Source organism: Arachis hypogaea, chromosome 10, assembly GCF_003086295.3.
Source record: "Arachis hypogaea cultivar Tifrunner chromosome 10, arahy.Tifrunner.gnm2.J5K5, whole genome shotgun sequence".
NCBI lineage: Eukaryota > Viridiplantae > Streptophyta > Magnoliopsida > Fabales > Fabaceae > Arachis > Arachis hypogaea.
The window spans coordinates 7,591,047-7,604,510 of NC_092045.1; the positions used below are offsets into that span (position 1 = coordinate 7,591,047).

The window sequence follows — 13,464 nt, forward strand, 5'->3', positions numbered from 1 at the left end:
ATTTTTCTTCCTTCCATAATTTTTCTTGCTACTAAAACCTTGCCATCTACCTCTTTTGTGGTAATGATTTGCCGCATTTGCTTCAGGAAATGGGGCGGCGCCAGTTGGGGGCGCTTCATGATTCCTTATAAGTAATTCATGTTCAGCAACAAGAAGGCAAGAAATTAACTCAAAATAATTTTTAAATTCTTTTTCTCGATACTGCTGCTGCAGGACCACATTCGAGGCATGGAAGGTTGAGAAAGTTGTCTCCAACATATCATTATCAGTTATCTTTTCCCCACATAATTCGTGAGGTGATTCGAAACATTGCAGAATTATATTCATTTATGGATTTAAAATCATGTAGACGCAAGTGCGTCCACTCATATCGGGCTTGAGGAAGTATCACCGTCTTTTGATAATTGTACCTTTCTTCAAGGTCTTTTCAAAGATCTGCAGGATCTTTTAATGTGAGATATTCATTTTTCAATCATTCATCAAGATGACGACGAAGGAAAATCATAGCCTTGGCTTTATCCTTCTAGGATGTATTATTTTCAGCCTTAATGGTATCTCCAAGATCCATTGAATCAAAATGGATTTCAGCATCTATTATCCATGATAAATGGTTGTTTCGAGATATATCAAGAGCATTAAATTCAAGATGAGAGAGCTTCGACATAATGAAAATTTGTTACCTGAAGTCTTCCTAAAATTTTGTTAGAGTCTCGTGCTGATAACTTGTTATAAAATAAATAAACTCAAAAGATATAATAGATATAAAATAAATAAGTATAAATAGAAGATTCTAGTATTGATATTTATCAATATAATTATCTCACTATAATAGAAGAAATTAATATATTTACTAATATTATAAAGAGTGAGAGAGAGAAATATTCAGAATAGTTGTGATATAAAGAAAGAGGGAGAACTGTTTTTATTGCTTGTGTGTATTCTTTTTGACTCGTTCATGCTTTTATAGGCAAACAAATTCTACTTTTCAAACTTCATTAATTGTGCTTTGTCATGAGAACTTGCTCCTTTCAGCATAGAAAAACTGAGCCGCCCATAAATGGACATCCATCCTTATCCAATCTTGTTGTAACAAAAATTACTCATTCTCACTCTGAATGATAGCTTATGGACAATTTTATCCCTAATAACTCTCACTCCACCACTACATAACTCTTTTTATATTCTTCTTTTTCGTAATCGTCTATGGCTCCTGCTTGCCGCTTTAACTCCCCGGATTTTCCATGGGAATACTGTGCACATATATATATATATATATATATATATATATATATATATATATATATATATATATATATATATATATATATATATATATATATGTGTGTGTGTGTGTGAATATGAGCTTGTGGCTTTGTCTCTTGGTGCCAAAATTATAACTCACAAACTAACTGGTAAGTGCACCGAGTCGTACCAAGTAATACCTCATGTAACACCCTACCATACAGAGTCTTATGCTTAAGTCATAATTCAAAGATGGCAAGGTATTACGACCTCTAAAAATAAAAATTTAGTACGTATAGTAGTATAAATGATTGATTATAACTAGGAGCCTTTGTAGAAAAAGGGGTAAACAAAAACCGCAACTCGAAAGCGCAACACTCCGATCGAAAACGTAACGAACAAGAATAACCAACGCGAGATTATATATATACAAAGGAGTGTCAAAAACAGGAATATCAAGACTCAAGATCCGGCTGCGAAGATAACCGGTCCGAGCATAACGATATATACATATGATAAAATAAGGAAAACCCCAAAGGAAACCCAAAGGGACACAAATACATAAAACCTATTCTCCAAAATCTCCCATAAGAGGAGTCATCACAGTTTATATTATTTAATGGAGAAAAACGGTATCTAAGCAGAACATATAAACCAAAACATAGCCCCGAGAACAAAGGATCTTTGCAATAATAGAAGTCTCCAGCATGCCTCAGCGGGACGCCTCACGTCCTGCATCTGAAAACCACAAAATCCGCATGGGTGAGAACCAAAGGTCCCCAGCATGGTAACAGCTTCCACATATATAATACATAATAATAGAGGAAAGCCGAAGGCAATCCTAGAGCTTCCTCCAGATAATATCAAAGCTTATAAACAAGCTAAACCATACAAGGCAACTGACTAAAGATTCTTCAGTCTAACTAATATTTCCCTTTCCAATTCCTTCAGACCTCCCAATCACCAGCAAGAGTATAATGTAGCAAGCACAGTTATATCAAACAAAGAATATACAAATAGGAACAGTTAAGGCATTTAGACAATTAGCAAGTAATATGCAGTCAAATAGGCAATCTCAGACAATTCATATAGTATGCATATGATGAATGCCTGTCCCTAGTGGCTGATGATATCATCTGTCGGTTATAGAGCCAACCCGACAAGTCCTGGTAGCTAACCATTGGACTGTCCCTCTGTCATGCATCCCCAACTCGAGTTATACTCGTCATAAACTTGATCATAATCATGATCTATATCCATCACCCTCACTGGTGAATATATACGGGGGCGAGCTCATCCGGGTCTTTCACAATGCCCGGCCACACTTATGACATAGGGTCAAAAGAGTATCAAGTCTCAACCTGGAGCACGTGGTGGCTAGCCACTGCTACTACCCAGGGAAACTCGTAACTCCGATAGTGGAAGTGCAAATCACAATTATCAATAATTCAGCATAAACATGCATGAATTCTCATCCATGGATCAACATCCATATCAGCCATCCGGCTCACGGTTAAATCCATAACCAGCCAATATTCATAGCATACACAGCTATTCCGGCTCACGGTTCAATCCAGAACCAGCCAATATTCATAGCATACACAGCTATTCCGGCTCACAGTTCAATCCAGAACCAGCCAAATCATAAACAATTACGGCTCTTCGGCCAATGGCATACAAGCACTTCCACCACCATCCTCCACATCTCACATAATCATCAATGATCCTCATTGATCAATCATTTTCCCTTGCTTCACTCGCAAGTTACCACATTCACTAGCCTTTCTCTTCATAGCTAGACATCTCATAATGATTTAAGATATAAGTGGTGAGATCGGAGGCTTAGAAGTATGAAATTTGGCTTTTAAAACTCAAAAATCAACTTTGGGATGAAAACAGGGCCACGCGTACGCGCACTCCACGCGCACGCGCGGATGGCCTCCAAAAACCTCATCGACGCGCAAGCGTCAAGCACGCTAACGCGTGGACTAAAATTTGCCAATCGACGCGTACGCGTCAACCACGCGCACGCGTGGGTGTTCTCGTGCCCCAGGCACAACACTGGCACAGTTCTGGCATGACTCTCTGGAAAATGGCTGGGCATTGGGTGCAGCACCATCGGCGCGCCCGCGCACATCACGCTCACGCGTGGATGGCGTTTTCGGGAAGAATGGCGCGCACGCGCCAAGTGCGCCCACGCGCAAGGGGTCATTCTGCTAAAAATCTTCTAAGTTAAAAGCTGCAGAATTCACCAATTTAAATCCCAATTTTCCAATGGACATAACTTTCTTATTTTAAATCGTTTTTCACCCGTTCTTCGAACGGCATGGACATCCCGGATCCAATTTCATTTCTAAATAGATTTGGCACAAAATAGAGATCCGTAGTCCAAGTTATGTCCCACCAAAGTATGCCCAAAAACCATATTTTTCATAAAAACCACAAAGTGCCATTTTCAAAACAAGCCATTTCCACTCTTTTCAAAATCATTCAAAACATGCCAATTTCATCCCTTTTCTTTGAAATCAATCAATATATGTCAAATTCAACATCAAGCCTCCTCAACTCACACATTGAGACTATACCACATTTTTCAAAATCACTATCCCATCATTTTAACCCACTTCACCCAAGTGGCTCAAACTCAAACATATTGACATATCCTATAATCTTCCTCATGCCAATTCTCAACAATATCAATTCCAATAAACCATTATTGCACACAATCATTATCATACTCACCATTAACATGGTTCAACCCACAATTCAACCATAACCAATCATCAAGCATATATCACAACATGCATATTTCTCATACATCATACCACCAAGGCATCATTAATCATCATCACATATATGACCACATCATATACATCAATAATTCAACAACATCAACAATTCAATGCCTATCTTAGGGCCTCTAGCCTAAGTATTTCCTACCACATTACATATTAGATACGGGAAACCGAAACCATACCTTAGCCGATTTTCCCAAGCTCAACCGGAGCACTTCCAAACCACTTATCCACAAGCTCTCAAGGCCTCAATACCTCCAAGAACAGATTTTTCACCACCAAGCCCTTTCCAAGCTTTTCAAAATCACCAATCAAGCTCCAATATTCACATATACACAACCTAGGCCACAACCATCATACCCATACACAACATCTCAAAACCCAAACATCATAAGACAACAAAATACACTAGGGTTGAGAATCTTACCACACCCAAGGTCCAAGGAGACAAGATTAACCTTCTTCTTCAAGAGAGTTGGGTCCTATAACATCAAAGAACCCAAAATCTCAACATTTCACCCATGAAACTCGAAAATAAGGGCTGGAATTTCGAACAGCAAAGTGTGGCTTACCTCAAGATTGATTATATGGGTTTTGTAGAGCTCTCCGCGGTGAACGCGTGGCCGCAAACGGAGCGGCAATCGGAGCTCTAGATCAAAAGTTATGGTGGTTTGAAGATCAAGTGAGAGATAGAGGTTTGAGAGAGTGTTCTTCTCCCTTTCTCTCAAATTTCAGCTTGTGTGTGTAACAAATAAGGAGAGAGAGTGCTGAAAACTAGGGTTTTGGTTAAGTTGTGTTGGGCCAAGGGCCCACTTTAGGTCCTATTGGCCCGGTTTGGCCCGTTCGGTCCAATCTTGGTCCGAATTCTATAAAATTGGTACCAAAATTCTCGTCTCAAAATCCTCTATCACATTTAGCCATAAAAATCACATTTTGGGCTTTCTAGAATAAATTCTCATTTATGGGTTAATTAGCCATTAATTAACCGGGTTTTACACGTCAGGTGAGTGAAGGTCGATCTCACGAGAATTGATGGATTAAATAACAATGGTTAAGTAATTTACTTAGTTAGACAAACAGAAAAGAGTGTTTAGGTCTCAATTGCATTAAACAGTAAATTCAGAAAATTAATAAAACAAGCAGTAAATAAGTTGTGAATAATATATGGAGAAAACAGTTAAGGTTTCAGAGTTATCTATTTTTCGGATTGACTTTTCTTATTAACTATTTTAATCATGCAAGATTTAATTCATGGCAAACTGTATGTGACTAAACCCTAATTCCTTAGACCTTTTTAGTCTCCTCTAAAATTCATCAACCGCCAATACCTTGGTCACTTAATTCTAATTAGAGGGTGAAGTTCAATTCTAGTTTATATGCCACAAAAATCCTAATTATCCAAATATAAGAGGATTATATGTCACGTATCCCGTTAAGTCCAGATAATTAGAAATTTAGGAGAATATGTTTTCAAGATGTTGTTCAAGTAAAGAGTTTTTCCAAGTTATACAAGAACGCAATTAGAACAAGGGTCATACTTCTGTTCCACCCAAATTCATAAGATAAAGAACGAAAACAATTCTTGAAATATAAATCAGTACATGAATTAAAATAGAAAAATAATAGTATCAATCCATACAATAGAAAGAGCTCCTAACCTTAACAGTGGAGGTTTAGTTGCTCATGATTCACAGAAAAAAACTAGGATTCTGGTAAACTGTAAATTGTGGAATGAGGTAGAAGAGAAGAAAATTTTTTTCCTTTTATATCTAATTCTAATTAATGTAAAATATATTTTCTAAAACTAAATAATATCTTTTCCTATTTTTAAATAAAATAAAATTTAAATCAGAATTAATAGGAGATTGCGTGCTTGCTTCTTGGAGAGTTGGGGACCACTTGATTTCTTAATAATCCACGCCTAACTTGAAAAATCTCAAGTTAGGCGCAGCCTTGGCCGAATTGATGGAGAAGAAGTATAGACTATTATATATTGTTAGAAAGCTCTGAAAGTTAGCTTTTCAACGCCACTAGAATCACATCGATTGGACCTCTGTAGCTTGAGTTATTTAGGTTTGAGTGCAGAGAGGTCAAGGTTGACAGTATCATTCGCCTTCTTCTCTTTTTCTGCGGAAACTCCATCAAATCCATCCTAATGCTATCTAAAATAAACAAAATTGCACAAGACTCAAAGTAGCATCCATAGTAGCTAAAAGATAATTAATTCTTGATTAAACTCAACAAATCAAATGCAAATTCACTAGGAAAAGGTAGGAAAGATGCTCACGCATCACAATACCAAACTTGAATTGTTGCTTGTCCTCAAGCAACCAAAATTAGTGCATGATTAAGATGTGAATTTGCATAGAGGTGAGAGTTCAGTTATGCTCATGTCTCTTCTTAAAGTAGGATTTATCTAGTGCAATTCTGAATAGTTTTGGCATCTCACTCTCCTTTGAATCAGAGGAAAGTCAATGTCATTCGGAATTAGAATCCGGATCATATTATGAATTCCCTGATCTTTATATTTCAGTTTAATCCTTGAACACAGCAAATTCCTCTTAATTCTCGTCTCTTTGGTGCTTTGCACCTTGAGCCTAGCCGTGACTTTAACTGCTTTGTCTCAACGGTTACTTGACACAAAAACACCACAAACACTTAACTGGGGAACCCTCTTTAAGTTCTGATTTTTCTTTCAGTTACTCCCAGACAGTGGTGCTCAAAGTCTTTGGCATGCTCTGTCTCAAGGATTACTTGACACATTCACACCACAAGCATATGACTAGGGAAACAACTCTTTGAGCTTTTAATCATGTCAGACCTGCCTAGTCATTGATGCCCAGAGCCTTGGACCTTGCTCTTATTTTTCTTTTGCTATTTCTTTTGCTTCAAGGATTAAGCTTTTATTTACTTCAGAGAATTCATAATAGTTCTCTAAATTCCTGTTCCTTATACATCAACATCCTTTGATTCAAAGTCAAATATGCACTATTCATGTCATGCATTCAGAATCACAAATAATACCACCACATTTAGGTAAATAAAACTACTCTTAAATATAAACTCAATTTCTCATTCAATACCTCACTTCTTTTTCTTTTGAATTCATGCTTAGTGAGCAATACTTGAGAAAAATTTTTTTTAACTAAAATCAAATAACTGAATGAATCAAAATCTAAGAACTGAAAGTACTAAAAATTATGCAGGCAATCAAAGCAACAGAAAACAGAAGACAACAAAATAAGAATAGAAGAGAAATAGAATGAAAGGAACTCAACCACCTCAGTTATGCTGGTGGCCATCTCATTCCTCCATGAAGAACATTCATCTCTCTTTTGTGCTATTAAAATAAACAGAAAAGGCCAAAAGTGAAGTGACAACACCAAACTTAAAAGTTTGCTTGTCCTCAAAAAAAGAAAAGCTCAAAACAGGGTGTCAAAAATTCTTTTTAATTGCTCCTGTTCCTGTTCTAAAGATTCTGCATGATCAAGCATACGTAAAACAAAGGAAAACAGTAAAACCTCAATAAAAACCAAACAAATAAGATAATTAATGCAACGGAAAAATAGCTAAGGATACGAAATTATTGGGTTGCCTCCCGACAAGCGCTTCTTTACCGTCACTAGCTTGACGGTCAGCTCCTCTAAGGAGGAGGATCATAGGGGCTCAGCTCTTCATCCCTCACTATGAACTTCTTTCCTGTGCTCCCATTAAGTAGCTCAATATGATCCAGAGAGAGGATTCTATTTACTGTATAAGTGAACACTGGATTGTTAGTCAATACCACCTTCATTCCTGGGGAGAAGTCTTCAGTGGGAATCTTTTTGTTTCTCCATCTCCTTGGTACTTTCTTCTTTTTGGGAACCTCCTCCTTAGTGGATGATGCATTCCTGACACCAAACTTAGATCTGATATTGGTGCACAAAATTGTAATCACACTTTTGCAATCCCGCACAACTTACCAGCAAGTGCACTGGGTCGTCCAAGTAATACCTTACGTGAGTAAGGGTCGATCCCACGGAGATTGTCGGCTTGAAGCCAGCTATGGTTATCTTGTAACTCTTAGTCAGGATATCAATAATTATCAAGTTTGATTGTGAAAAGTAAAGAACATGAAATAAGTACTTGTTTTGCAGTAATGGAGAATAGGTTGAGGTTTTGGAGATGCTCTGTCTTCTGAACCTCTGCTTTCCTACTGTCTTCTTCTTCAAACACTCTAGGCTCCTTCCATGGCAAGCTGTATGTAGGGTTTTACCGTTGTCAATGGCTACCTTCCATCCTCTCAGTGGAAATGTTCAACGCACCCTGTCACGACACGGCTATCCAGCTGTCGGTTCTCGATCATGTCGAAATAGAATCTAGTGATTCTTTTGCGTCTGTCACTAACACCCCACAATCGCGCGTTTGAAGCTCATCACAGTCATTCAAATATTGAATCCTACTCAGAATACCACAGACAAGGTTTAGACCTTCCGGATTCTCTTGAATGCCGCCATCAATTCAAGCTTATACCACGAAGATTCTGATTAAGGAATCCAAGAGATATCTACTCAATCTAAGGTAGAACGGAGGTGGTTGTCAGGCACGCGTTCATAGTTGAGAATATGATGAGTGTCACGGATCATCATATTCATCCGGGTTAAGGACAAGTGATATCTTAGAACGGAAGCAAGCATGATTGAATAAGAAACAGTAGTAATTGCATTAATCCATCAAGACACAGCAGAGCTCCTCACCCCCAACCATGGGGTTTAGAGACTCATGCCGTAGGAAGTACACCAAGAAACGTGTAAAGTGTCATGAGGTACAGATACAATGTCAAAAGATCCTATTAATAGTAAGCTAGTAACCTAGGGTATACAGAAATGAGTAAATGACGTAAAAATCCACTTCTGGGTCCACTTAGTGTGTGCTTGGGCTGAGCATTGAAGCCTTCATGTGTAGAGACTTTTTTTGGAGTTAAACGCCAGCTTTCATGCCAGTTTGGGCGTTTAACTCCAGTTTTTATGCCAGTTCCGGCGTTAAACGCTGGGAATTCTGAGGCTGATTTGCAACGCCGGTTTGGGCCATCAAATCTCGGGCAAAGTATGAACTATTATACATTGCTGGAAAGCCCAGGATGTCTACTTTCCAACGCCGTTAAGAGCGCGCCAATTGGCCTTCTGTAGCTCCAGAAAATCCACTTCGAGTGTAGGGAGGTTAGAATCCAACAGCATCTGCAGTCCTTTTTAGTCTCTGAATCAGATTTTTGCTCAGGTCCCTCAATTTCAGCCAGAAAATACCTGAAATCACAAAAAAACACACAAACTCATAGTAAAGTCCAGAAAAGTGAATTTTAACTAAAAACTAATAAAAATATACTAAAAACTAACTAGATCATACTAAAAACATACTAAAAACAATGCCAAAAAGCGTACAAATTATCCGCTCATCAGATATCAGGAGGAGTTTTATTGATTGTCACCAAAGGAGGTTTGAGCTACAGATTCTGATGTGCATCATCAAGGGGTTCTCGAAGGTTTGGATCAATAAGCTCAGTCTGCATGCACATCTCTTCTTCACCCGCTGAATGTATATCTTTGAAGACATGAAAGATGAGTTGCTCATTATGCACTCTAAATACTAATTCACCTTTTTCCACATCAATCAGAGCTCTTCCAGTGGCTAGGAATGGTCTTCCTAGAATTATAGAGGCATTCTCATCCTCCCCTGTGTCAAGAATCACAAAATCTGCTGGGAGGAAGAACTTACCCACTTTGACCAAGATATTTTCCACTAATCCGTATGCAGGCTTTATAGATTTATCTGCCATCTGTAATGCTATCCGTGTGGGTTGTGCCTCTTGGATTTGCAGCTTCTTCATCACAGACAAGGGCATTAAATTGATGCTTGCTCCCAGATCACATAACGCTTTCTCAAAGGTTATGCTCCCAATGGTGCATGGAATTTGAAAGCTCCCTGGATCCGACATCTTCCTTGGTAAGTTATTCTGAATGATGGCACTACATTCCTTAGTCAGGACCACTGTCTCGTCTTCCTTTAAAGGCTTCTTCTTTGACAACAACGCCTTCATAAATTTGACATAGAGAGGCATTTGCTCCAAAACCTCAACAAAAAAAAATATTAATTTGCAACTTTCTGAAGACTTCCAAGAACTTCGAAAACTTCTTGTCCTTGGTCTCCTTTTAAAGTCTCAAAGGATATGGCATTTTAGGCTTGTACTCAAGAGCCTTTGACAATGTAGGATAAGTGTCAAGAGAGTTTGGGAATGGGTTGTCCGCACGCTTTGGAGGGACGTGCTCTACTTCTCCTTCTTCTCCTCTGGAGCTTCTTCTTCAACTGGCTCCTCATTAACTTGTGCTTCCGTACTTGCCACTTGTCCACTTATCAAGGAGATAGCCTTGCATTCCTCTCTTGGATTCACCATTGTATCACCAGGGAACGTACTTAGAGGCCTCTCAGATATTTGCTTGCTCAACTGGCCTACCTGTACCTTCAAGTTTCTGAGGGAATCTCTAGTTTCCTGCATAAAATGATTCGTTACTGCTTCCATATCAGTATTTTTCTGGGGCTGAGAATTTGCCTGCTGAGGTGGTTGTTGATAATGAGACTAAAACTGGCGGTTATTATGATTATTCTGCTGAAAATCGTCCTGAGAATTACTGTTAAAATTCTGTGATCCCTGAGGTTGCTCTCTCCACCCAAAATTTGGGCGGTTTCTCCACTCCTGATTATAGGTCTTAGAGTATGGGTCATTATTGGGGTTTCTAGGAGCATTCCCCATGTAATTGACCTATTCAAAAGAAAATTGAGTATAATCATAATTCTCATTTTGTACAAAATTACCTGTCATGTCATAAGGGGTCTCTTGATGTGCATTCTAAGTGTTGACAGCTGAAACCTGCATCCTACTCAATTATTGAGAAATTAAACTCATCTGCTGACTCAAAATTTTATTCTGAGCAAGGATAGTATCAAGAGCTTCTACTTTCATAACGCCTTTCTTTTGAAGGGTCTCAGAGTTCACAGGATTCCTGTTAGATGAATATAAATATTGGTTGCTAGCAACCAATTCAATAAGCTCAGTAGTTTCCTCCAGTGTCTTCTTCATGTGCAATGAACCACCTGTAGAATTATCTAAACACATCTTGGATATTTCACCCAAGCCTTCATAAAAGATGTCTAGCTGGGTCCATTTGGAGAACATATCCGGAGGGCATTGCCTAGTTAGTAGCTTGTATCTCTCCCAAGCTTCATAAAGAGTTTCACCATCATTCTGCCTGAAGGTCTGAACCTCCACCCTAAGCTTAGTCAGCTTCTTTGGTGAAAAAATTTAGTAAGAAACCTAGTAACAACCTTGTCCCATGTATCCAGACTCTCCTTGGGTTGAGAATCTAACCACAGCTTTGCTCTATCCTTCAAAGCAAATGGGAAGAGCATGAGTTTGTACACATCCGCGTTCACTCCATTTGTCTTCACAGTATCACAAATCTGCAGAAAATTAGAAATAAATTGATTTGGGTCTTCTTAGGGAAGAGCATGATATTGACAATTTTGTTGCACCAGAGTGATCAGTTGTGGCTTCAACTCAAAGTTGTTTGCAGCTATAGGAGGCACCACAATGCTTTTTCCATAAAGATCTGCAGTAGGAGTAGTGTAAGAGCCATGCACTCTTTTGGGTTGTTCATTCCCAACTGGATTTGCCATATTGACATTAGCAGCATTATTATGATCCATATTGGACTCTGCAGCCTTGTAAAGTCTAGCTTGTTGCAAACGCCGTCTGAAGGTCCTTTCAGGTTAAGGATCAAAATCAAGAAGGGACTATTTATCCCTGTTCCTGCTCATAAACAAACAGAAAATAAAGGAAAGTGAGAATCTCTACATCAAAGTGTAGAGAATTCCCAGTGAAATAACCTGTGTAAAAAAATTAAAATAAAATAACTAAATAAATAAGAAGTAAAAACTTTGAAATTTATATAAAAAAATGAATGGGAAAATAAAAATAACTAGGGACACCAAACTTATTTAAAAAAAAAACTAATTGAGCAACAATTCAAGAATTAAAGCTAATTTTTTTATTTTTTATTATATTAGTGAACCTGAAAAATAAAAATAAAAAAATAAAAAAAAAACAAAAATAAAATAAAATGAAATGAATAAAATATATATAAAAAACAAATGACGGAACAAAAGAAAGTAAGAAAAAATAAACAAAAAATAGAGTAAAAATAAAATAAAAAAAATGACGTTAAAGAAACACAGAAAAAGGATACAGGGGGTAGGGAACGTGCTAACGGAAAGAACAATAAAGGGAAAAGAAATAAATAAATAAATAACTAAATAAATAAAAATTAATAATAAAAAAATTAATTAAAAGAAAAATTATCTAATTTATGCAATTAAACAACTAATAGTTGTCAATCACAGTCAATCTCCAGTAACGGCGCTAAAAATTTAGTGCGAAAATTATAACCCACAAACTAACTGGCAAGTGCATCGGCTCGTACCAAGTAATACCTCAGGTGAGCGAGGGTCGATTCCACGAGAATTGATGGATTAAGCAACAATGGTTAAGTGATTTACTTAGTTAGACAAACAGAAAAGAGCGTTTGGGTCTCAATTGCATTAAACAGTAAATTCAGAAAATTAATAAAGCAAGCAGTAAATAAGTTGTGAATAATATATGGAAAAAACAGTTAAGGTTTCAGAGTTATCTATTTTCCGGATTGACTTTTCTTACTAACTATTTTAATCATGCAAGATTTAATTCATGGCAAACTGTATGTGACTAAACCCTAATTCCTTAGACCTTTTTAGTCTCCTCTAAAATTCATCAACTGCCAATTCCTTGGTCACTTAATTCCTATTAGAGGGTGAAGTTCAATTCTAGTTTATATGCCACAAAAATCCTAATTACCAAATATAAGAGGATTATATGTCACGTATCCCGTTAAGTCCAGATAATTAGAAATTTAGGAGAATATGTTTTCAAGCTATTGTTCAAGTAAAGAGCTTTTCCAAGTTATACAAGAACACAATTAGAACAAGGGTCATACTTCCGTTCTACCCAAATTCATAAGATAAAGAACGAAAACAATTCTTGAAATATAAATCAGTACATGAATTAAAATAGAAAAATAATAGTATCAATCCATACAATAGAAAGAGCTTCTAACCTTAACAGTGGAGGTTTAGTTGCTCATGATTCACAGAGAAAAACTAGGATTCTGGTAAACTATAAATTGTAGAATGAGGTAGAAGAGAAGAGAATTTTTTTCCTTTTATATCTAATCCTAATTAATGTAAAATATATTTCTTAAAACTAAATAATATCTTTTCCTATTTTTAAATAAAATAAAATTTAAATCAGAATTAATAGGAGATTGCGTGCTTGCTTCTTGGAGAGTTGGGGACCACTTGATTT

At 37.2% G+C, this 13,464-nt stretch overlaps 1 non-coding gene across 1 annotated transcript; it reads left to right on the forward strand.

Moving 5' to 3' along the window:
• Positions 1-11,239: 11,239 nt before the first annotated feature.
• LOC112719550 (small nucleolar RNA R71) lies at positions 11,240-11,346 on the forward strand. The gene has a single exon (XR_003161849.1). It is a non-coding gene; the product is annotated as a small nucleolar RNA R71 (small nucleolar RNA).
• The last annotated feature ends 2,118 nt before the right edge of the window (positions 11,347-13,464 follow it).